The sequence below is a fragment of the Stegostoma tigrinum genome, chromosome 16, assembly GCF_030684315.1.
Source record: "Stegostoma tigrinum isolate sSteTig4 chromosome 16, sSteTig4.hap1, whole genome shotgun sequence".
Classification (NCBI taxonomy): Eukaryota; Metazoa; Chordata; class Chondrichthyes; order Orectolobiformes; family Stegostomatidae; genus Stegostoma; species Stegostoma tigrinum.
In genome coordinates this window covers 53,038,873-53,049,616 of record NC_081369.1, presented here as the reverse complement: position 1 = coordinate 53,049,616, position 10,744 = coordinate 53,038,873, and positions in this window count along the sequence as shown.

The window sequence follows — 10,744 nt, the reverse complement described above, 5'->3', positions numbered from 1 at the left end:
AAATCCTTCCTAGCTAATCTGTAACTCTCCATCGCCTCATCTGAACCATCTCGTCTCATTGTCACATAAGCCTCCCTCTTCCATTTAACAAGAGATACAATTTCTTTAGTAAACCACGGCTCCCTTACCTTATCGCTTCCTCCCTGCCTGACAGGGACATACCTATCGACGACGCGCAATATCTGTTCCTTAAACCAGCTCCACATTTCGATTGTCCCCATCCCCTGCATTTTGCTAACCCATTCTATGCCTCCTAAGTCTTGCCTAATCGCATTATAATTGCCCTTCCCCCAACTATAACTCTTGTCCTGTGGCATGTTCCTATCCCTTTCAATCCCTAAACTAAACATAACCAAATTATGGTCGCTCTCTCCAAAGTGCTCACCTACCACTAAAACAAACACCTGGCCTGGTTCATTACCAAGTACCAGATCCGGCGTGGCCTCCCCCTAGTCGACCCTTCGACATACTGTGTCAGGAAACTCTCCTGCTCACATTGGACAAAAACTGATCCATCTGACATACTAGAGTTGTAGCATTTCCAGTCAATGTTGGGGAAGTTAAACTCTCCCATAATGACCACCCTGTTCCTTTCACTCATGCCCAAAATTGTTTTGCCAATCCACTCCTCCACATCCCTGGAACTTTGCGGAGGCCTATAAAAAACTCCCAGCAGTGTGACCGCTCCTCTCCTGTTTCTGACCCGAGCCCTTACCACCTCAGTAGACGAGTCCTCATCAAAAGTTCTTTCAGCCACCGTTATACTGTCCTTGACTAACAAAGCCACATCTCCCCCTCTTTTATTACCTTCCCTGATCTTTATGAAAGATCTAAACCCTGGAACCTGCAACATCCATTCCTGACCTTGCTCTATCCATGTCTCCGAAATAGCCACAACATCAAAGTCCCAGGTACCTATCCAAGCTGCAAGTTCACCTACCTTATTCTGAATACTCCTGGTGTTGAAGTAGATACACTTCAATCCAGCTTGCTGTCTGCCAGCACACACCTGTGACAGTAAAATTCTGTCCATGTCCTTCCTACTGTCATCCTCCTGTGCACTGGAACTACACCACAGTTTCCCATCACCCTGCTGACTGGTTTAAATCCACCCAAATAGCACTAGCAAATTTCCCAGCCAGGATATTAGTGCCCCTCTGGTTCAAGTGGATACCATCCAGTTTGTAGAGGTCCCATCTTCCCCAGAATGAGCCCCAATTATCCATATACCTGAAACCCTCCCTCCTGCACCATCCCTGCAGCCACATGTTCAGCTGAAATCTCTCCCTGTTCCTAGCCTTGCTATCACGTGGCACGGGTAACAAACCAGAGATAACCACTCTGTTTGTTCTAGCTCTCAGCTTCCACCCTAGCTCCCTGAAATCCTGCCTTACATCCCTATTCCCCCTTTCTACCTATGTCGTTGGTACTTATGTGGACCACGAATTGGGGCTGGTCGCCCTCTCCCTTCAGGACCCCAAAGACACAATCCGAGACATCACGGACCCTAGCACCTGGGAGGCAACACACCAACTGTGAATCTCTTTTCTTCCCAACAAACCTTCTATCTGTCCCTCTAACTATTGAGTCCCCAGTGACTAACACTCTCTTCCCATCCCCCCTTCCCTACATACGGTAGGCCAACATATGGTAGATGCTGCAAATTGCTCATTGGATTTATCAGGCTTTTCAGAAAGCATCAAGCTGGCGTGGGAGCAAATTACCCTTAATCCCTATGCGATGCCAAAATAAAAATAAAGCAGCTTGTGGAAATTGCGGAACTGTATTGTTGAGTTTGTTTGAGGCTAAAACATTGAAAACTTTCAAAAGGGCGTAGATATAGTTCTAAGGAAAGAGATCATAGGATATGGGGAGAAGATGGGAACAGGCCAGGGGTTTGGATTACGGCCATGATCATATTGAATGGCAGAACAGTCTAGAAGGGCTGAATGGTCTACTCCTGCTCCTACACTCCATGTTACAATTTTTCTAAGTTCCTAGTAATATTTCAGTCTAATTCTCATGTTCGTACATAGTTATGGATGCAAGGAAAGTGGGAGGCAGCCAGCTCGTTTTCATGTTCCATATGAGCATAACTATTGCTGCTGACATTCTCTGTGGTTTTACACAATCTGTGTGAGCGAAGCCAAGGCATGAAACTACACTCCATATGGTTCTTGTATGTTTAGATTGTGTGAGCACCGATACTTTGGATTCCTTTCTTTTATTTGTTTTGCCTAGCATAAGTATCTTTCAATGTTGCCTACATCAATTGATATGGCATCTTTAATGTTCTACAGTGTCCCAACGCTGCTTCACTGGAGTGCTATCCATCAAAATTTGACCGGGAGGTATTAGTAGAGGTCACCAAATTCTTGGTTGAAGATGTAGCTTTAAACACATTTTTAAAGAAGAAGTGTGGGGTTGTAAGATTTAGGGATCCATTCCATTGCCTCAGGCATTGTTAACTGAAGGCATGGCCACTAATAACAGAGCAATTATACTTGGAATTCCTTATCCTTTTCTTTATTAATTCACGGGGTGTGGCTGTTGCTGCGTGCACCACCATTTATTCATAGTTCATATAGTCCAGTGAGTTCATAGAGTCCCGACAGAGTGGGAACAGGCCATTCGGCCCAACAAGTCCATACACTGGTAAAATTAGAATTAGCAATGCACAAGTGATCACAACTGGAGAACAGGACGTTTAGAATCCCTCGAGTGTGGAAGCAGGACATTTGGCCCACTTAATCCACACTGGTCTTCTGAAGACCATCCCATCCAGACCCAGCCTCCCATCCCATCCCCATAACCCAGTATTTCTGGTGGTCAGTCCACCCAATCTGCACATCTTTGGACTGTAGGAGGAAACCAGAGCACCCGGAAGAAACCCACACAGACACATGGAGGACATGCAAACTCCACACAGACTGTTGCCTGAGGCTGGAATCGAACCCAGGTCCCTGGTGCTGTGAGGCTGCAGTGCTAACCACTGAGCCACCGTGCAGCCCTTCAAGGATTGAAGAGTTGGTGAAAAACGCAGAGTAAGCTGAGGCCAGGGAGGGAATTGAAATCGATGTATTGCCATTCTGGGAGCCAAAGTAGGTCAATGAGGAACAGGGTGATGGGTAATTAGGATTCAATGTGAGTTACAGAAGTGGACTGCAGAGTCAGATGAATTTGGCTTTAAGGAGAGTGCAAAGTGGGAGGCTGGTTAGGAATTCTAATTTTAAAAGTTCAAAAAAGCAGATCACCACCACCTTCTCAAGGGCACGAATTGATGGGCAATAGGGCGTGTCAGTATGAGTTTCTTCCAGGTGCCCCAGTTTCCTCCCACAGTCCAAAGATATGCAGGCTAGGTGGATTGGCCATGGTAAATTACCCACAGTGTTCAGGGCTGTTCAGGTTAGATGGGTTAGACATGGAAAATGCAGGAGTAAGGGAATGGGTCTGGATGGGATGCTCTTTGGAGGGGCAGTGTGGACTTGTTGGGCCGAATGGCCTGTTTCCACACTGTAGGGACTCTATGAACTCAATGGTCTGTAAGAACTATGAATAAACGGACGCGCCACATGGAAGCATGATGAAGTGAAGCAAGACCATAAGCACTCGTGCATATTCCCATTCGATATCTTTACGAATATCATTTTTGCATCTTCCATTAGGCTGTCCAGCAAAGTTTGTGTGGCATCTGATCGTGGAGCTGAAGCTTATCAATCTTTTTCTAGCGTGTATAAATAATACAACATCTTTTTTCGATAATAAATATCTTCCAATTTCCATTCACCACAGATTTACAGTTTTGGGAAGGTATTGGAAACTGTCTCTGATATAGGACAAGAAGCGCTCCTGAGATGCTGCTTGGCCTGCTGTGTTCATCCGGCTTCACACTTTGTTATCTCTGATATAGGACAGTTTTGGAGGATCCACTGCAGGAAGTTGAGCCTACAATTTAACATGGCACAATACGGTGCTCAGGGAGTGCTTCACTGCCTTTGCTGCTAGCTTAGACCCGAGCTCCAACAGCTTTCTCAGGTGGTTCTAAAAAAATCCTACTATTTTTCATGAAAGACAGTTTTCCCTAGTACCCAGACCAACAATTAAATGTCGACCACCAAAACAGATTATCTATTCACTTAATTTATTTGTGTTTTACTACTGGGGCTTGTTGTATGCAAATTGGCTACTTGTATCACATCACTTCATCAGTAGAAACTGAAAGAATTGCTGATGCTGGAAATCAAAATCAAAAATAGAAATTGCTGGAAAAGTTCAGCAGGTCTGGCCGCATCTACAGAGAGAAATCAGAGTTAATGTTTCAGGACCAGGGACGCTTCCAGAAACTACTTCTCTCAGAGGGTTGTGAATCTGTGGAACTCACTGCCCCTGAGTGCAGTGGAGGCAGAATCGATCAACAGATTCAAGAAAGAAATAGATATGTTTCTGATAAAAGGCAATGGGGAGTAAGCAAGAAAGCAGAGGTGAGACCAGGATAAGATCATGTTAAATGGCAAAATGGGTTCGAAGGGCTGAATTGCCTACTCCTGCTTCTAATTCCATATCCCTCTGTTTTGCTGTAAAAGCCTTGAGCAGCGGATTCCATTTATCACTGTGACTCCATTTCAAGATTTGAAAATTGTCAAGACCCCACAGTGGGATTTATAGCACACAAACGGTGGTTGGGGTGGTTTGTTGGGCGGGGGAAGATGCTTTGGGTCCTAGAAGAGGTTCAGGGTCTGGGGGCCGGGGTAAGGACGGGTGGTGATGTATTAATACTTCAGGGATTATTCAAAAACTACTTGTTCACTTTTTTTTGCAGTAGGAATCTGGCCTCAAAGGTCAGTCGATTAGGTCACACATACACTGCTCAGAAAAAATGCAAGGATTTAAAGAGGCCTTGCATTTTTTTGTATTTACTCATGGCACATGACCACTGCAATACCCGTGCTGTAGGTACATCCACAATGCCATTAGGGAGAGAATTCCAGGATTTTGATCCAGCAACAGTGAAGATGCAATGATTTATTTCTAAGTCAGGGTGATAAGGTGGCTTGGAGGGGAATTTGCAGGTGATGGTGTTCCCATGTATGTGCTGCCCTTGTCCTTTGAGAGGTTTGGAAGGTGCTATCTGAGGATCATTGGTGAATTTTTACTATGCTGTGTCCTGCAAGTTGTTGGAGTTGCACTCATCCAGGTAACTGAGTATTCTATCACACTCGCCACAGTATTCCTATGCACTTGGTGAAATAGCCATTATAGAGCCATGTCTGCTCTAGAGCTCGTGTCTCCAGAATCTCATACCATGAGACCACTGAGAGGTTCATGACACACAGTTTACAACGTTCTGATCCTGAAGCTGATAAAAGGCGATGTGGGAAAGATGTCCTGACACAGTATTATAATCCCAACTGATATTGCTACCAGATAAGTCAGATCCCAGACTGAATTCTATTTTAAGGTCTTTTTTTTTTCCGTTGAAACATAAACACGCAATACTGCACATTTGGTTTTAGCAATATCTCAAAAGTTTATTACACAAAAGAATGAAGATAAAATAGAATAAACTAAGCTATTTACAATAATACAATCTGAAAGCATTCAAACCACATGACAAAATGAAAAATAATTACTTTAGAGACTTTAGATATCACTTTAGAGAGTATTCCCTTTTCTCTCACATCTATACATTTTGACTTAATTGTCTCCTTCAATTCTTGGTCTTCAAAGATTGTTAGCCTTTTCCGTAATTATTTGAACAAGTGAGATTAAACTTTCTTAGATTCAAATAACCTCTTCAGGCTTATTCACCAAACGCTGGAATTTTCAAACTTCCCTTATACTCAAACTTCCCTTACAGTGAGATAATCTGCTTCCTAACTCATCTGAACAAACTACATTCTCCAGGAGAAACTGTTCTTACATCTAACCAGAGCCAGGTCTCCTATGAACAGCCCCAAAAGGCGTTCCAATCTATAGATGTTTCCTAAGCAAAGTATCAATTCTTTAATCTCCCTAATCACAAGCAAGGTACTGCCTTTCAATGTTCACTCTCTCCTGTCATAAAATTCTCACAATATGAATAAATTCACATTATTACTTGAGGAGTACTGGAGTTAGCTGTTCTCTGACACCTCCTACTTTAAACCCATGGCTCCACAAAGACTGAGACAACAAGGTGTAGAGCTGGATAAACACAGCAGGCCAAGCAACTTCAGAGGAGCAGGAAAGCTGACATTTCGGGCCTAGACCCTTCTTCAGAATTGAAATGGTATCAGAGATAATGGGAACTGCAGATGCTGGAGAATCCAAGATAATAAAGTGTGAAGCTGGATGAACACAGCAGGCCAAGCAGCATCTCAGGAGCACAAAAGCTGACGTTTCAGGCCTAGACCCTTCATCAGAGAGCTCTCTGATGAAGGGTCTAGGCCCGAAACATCAGCTTTTGTGCTCCTGAGATGCTGCTTGGCCTGCTGTGTTCATCCATCTTCACACTTTATTATCTTCAGAATCGAAATGTCAGCTCTCCTGCTCCTCTGAAGTTGCTTGGCCTGCTGTGTTCATCCAGCTCTACATCTTGTTGTCCCAGATTCTCCAGCATTGGCAGCTTCTACTAACTCTGCTCCAGAAAGACTGACAGGTTAATCATTAAAACCCCTCATACATATCGTCCAACACCTAGATGCCACTACCTCAAAATCCAAACTCTAAAATAAATTAATCGACACATTTAAATTAGAGACCTCACAATTCAGTAGTAAATGGCGAAGACCTGGAATGCACTTCCTAAGGCAGATAGTGAAGACAGATTCAACTGAGGCATCTGAGTAACCATTCAAGTGGAAAACCCATGCTGTGGGGAAATGTGGTAGAAATAGGACTAACAAAATTGCTTTTGCAGAGAGTTCTATGTATCTAGATTGGTGAAAGTTGCTTAGTGAATGCTGGTTTTTCACCACTAATAGCAAAGATATTCTTGTAGTGACCTGTATACACATTGACAAAATGATGAACATCGTTTTGAATAAAAAAAACCATAGAAGCTGTATGAGTGATTGACACGATATGCAAAAAGAACCAAACCAAGAGATGTGTAACTGTCACAGCAGCTAACAGAAACTGCAAGAAAAAGTTGGTTGGGTAGCATTTCCCCATAGAACCTAAAAATATTATACAGTATATTTAGGCAGGGGAACAAAAAGTATCTGAAAGAAAATGCCAGTATAACATTAGGGAGGAAATCTATTGCAAAACACATCCACATTGGGAAATATTTTGGTTTAAACCTGGCACAAGTCAATTAAATGAGATGAAAAGCTTAAGAATGGTATGTATCTTGTCATGCTACAAAGAGCAGTAAATGATGGAGACCAGCTACGAGAACACAATTGGAAATATAGCCAGTAACATTTTTTACAAAGAAATAGAGTGAGCCAGCTATGGATGGAAAAAATTAAATGGTTACAGTCAGAGATGAAGAAATCCTGGTTCTCGTATTAATAGAATATGGGTGGCAAAGTTCTGGTATAAGGGAATACACTTTGTCACAAGTCTGTGCAGGGCTCTATTAATTATACATAAAAGCAGTCTTTGCCCTTTTTTGCTCAATGGTCCAGATGTTTGGAAGCATAAACATTCAAATTCTCCAGAACAAAGATACTACATCGACACTCTGCAATCCCATGTGTCAAACTTCAGGGCCAGATAAGCATCTCGCACCATGATAAACAGTGAAAACATTTCAAGAATTTCGGCTGTATATTGTTGGTACATGGACTTTAAAGGGCAGGTTATTAAAACAAACTAAGGGATCGCAGAGAAAATATTTCACCAACGATTTTAAATCGTGAGGGAAGCTTTTCATTAAACACTTAAAGAAATATTTATTTTGTCTTTTTTGCAGATGTTAACAGGAGGCTTTCCTCACTTGTCCTGGTAATTTGTTTTAAGTTGAGACCATGTTTACAAAACAGCTGCCTGTTTTACTACAATTTCCAATCAGTGACAAAAATGTGCAGTTGAAAAGAGTTCTAACTCTATTAAACATTAAAAGGTCAATGAGTTAATTAGGAAGGCAAGAACATTGGAATATAGCAATAACGCATCAAGGGTAGGCTAACCCTTGAGGCTATTCCACCAATCAATTTACTCATAGCTGAAGTGTATCTTAATTTCATTCACATGGTTTCATATCCATTACCTTGTCCAAGGAAAAATGAAAAGAACATCAAATTACTTGCAATAGCACCAATGCTCATCACAGAATATCAATTAATTTTTTTAGATGTTAACATTCTGACACTGACGCTATCCACTGAACCACAGCTCAATTTTTATATTCAGGGATGTAATCATGTTGTAAATGTGTTATGATGTTTTTTGAGCTGCATCAAACACACAAGATCTCTTACACTTGACACCATTATCATAGAATTCCTACAGTGTGGAAGCAGGCCATTTAGCCTGTTGGGTCCACACCAACCCTCTGAAGGACATCCCAACTAGATGCAGTCTACGACCCTATCCCTGCATTTCCCATGGTTCATCCTTCACATCACTGGACACCTATGGGCTATTTAGCACGGCCAATCCAGTTAACCTGCACATTTTTTCTCCCACATCATGGGAAGAAACCAGAACACTCAATGGAAACACATTCACCTGCATAGCCCCAGCATCGGTGTCCTATAGAGAATGGGTGGTAGTGGAAATAGTTTGAATCCAAGCCATAGTGGCAGACTGGATCCAAACTTAGTTGAGGGGCAGAAACAGGCAGTGATAGTAGAAGGTTGTTACTGTGATTGGAAGTCTGTTTCTTAGTGAGCTTCCAAAGGGATCATTACTGGGGCTCTTGCTACTTGTGGTGTACATTAATGATCTGGACTTAAATGCAGGGGTTATGATCAAGAAGTTTGCAGGTGACACAATGATTGGTAGGATGGCAAGTAGTGAGGATACTAGCCATAAACTCCAGGTCTATATCAATGGATTGATCAGCTGGACAGAGCATTGACAAATAGAGTTAAGGAAGGTGGATCATCCCCAATGGACTAGAGTCTACATTCAAACCTTCACAAATAGAGTTAATCTCTGTGAGGTTCTGCACTTGGAGAGGGCTAACATGGCAAGCGATTGCACATTGAAATGGGGCAATCCTGGAAAGTACTGAAGATCAGAGAGGTCTTGGGTGCATATCCACAGATCCCTGAGGGTAGCAGGACAACAGATTAGGTAGGTAAAGTGGCAAATGGGACACATGCCTTTATTAGCCAAGGCATATAATACAAAAGCAAGAAAGTTATCCTGGAACTTTATAAAACATTGATTCAACTACAAATGGTGTACTATATGCAGTTCTAATCACCTATCATTGGAAGGATGTGATCATACTAGAGAGGGTGCAGAAGAGATTTACCAATGCACTCAGGAACAAAAACAGAAATTGCTGGAAAAGCTCAGCAGATCTGGCAGCATCTGTGAAGAGAAAATCAGAACTAACATTTTGAGCCCAGTGACCATTCCTCAGAACTACCAATGTACTGCCTGGGCTAGAGGGTCTGAGTTATAATGGAAGAACTGGATAGGCTGGGGTTGTTTGCCTTGAAGCAGAGAAGGTTGAGAGGCTCATAGTGTACTGAAGAAACGTCACTGCACATTAACTCTCTCCACAGACGCTGCCAGAGTTGCTGAGTTTCTCCAGGACTTTCTGTTTTTGAAGGTTGAGAGGGGACCTGATAGCGGTGTATAAGGTTATCAGGGCCTCAGATAGTGACCTTTCCATTAGTAGAGGGGTCATTAACCAGGGGCACAGATTCTAGATAGGTATTAGAAGACTACAAGGAGAGTTGAGGAAACATTTTTTACTCAGGGTTGTGAGAGCATGGAATTCACTGCCTGCAAGGACAGCTGAGTCAGAAACTCATTGGGGTGGTACTTAGTTATTTTTCTGTATTGTCATAGTGCCAAGGGCTATGGGCCAACGGTTGGAAAATTGGATTACTGTAGTTAGAGATAACAAAGTGTGGAGCTGGAGGAACAGAGCAGGCCAGGGAGCACCAAAGGAGCAGGAAAGTTGATGTTTTGGGTCAGTACCCTTCTTCAGAAATCAGTTTAGTGTAGTTTGATCTTTGTTGGCCAACACAATCATGATGGGCCAAATGACCTCTTCCTGTGCTGTAAAAACCTCTGGGGTCTATGACAGATGAAAAACTTCATTTATCAATGAAGTTGAAGAAATTAGGTTTTGATTTCCTTAGAGAAGAGGAAATTGAATGGCGATCTAAAGCAAAATAAAAATGCGAAATTATTATCACGAGTGAAAGCGTTGAGGATGAGAAGGCATACATTTAAGGTAATTCGCAAAAGAGGTAATTTGCATTATGGAAATAAGACTTTTTCATGCACTAAGTGGTTAGGATCTGGATTGCAGCAATGGAGACAGTGGTCAAGGGATATACAATTGATACTTTCAAAAGTGACTGTTGTTTGGAATTATAAAATTATACAAAAGAGGCCCTTCAGCCCATTGAGTCTATATCTCCAAAACTACACTAAATCTACACTAGCCCCACTTTCCAGCACAAAGCCCATGGCCTTGAATATAATGACACTTCAAGTGCACATCAAAGCACTTCTTAAAGTACATGAGGTTTCCTACCTCAGCTACCCTCCCAGGCAGTGCATTCCAGATTCCCACCACCCTCTGGGTGAAAAATGGTTTTCTCAGATCCCCTCTAAACTTCCTGCC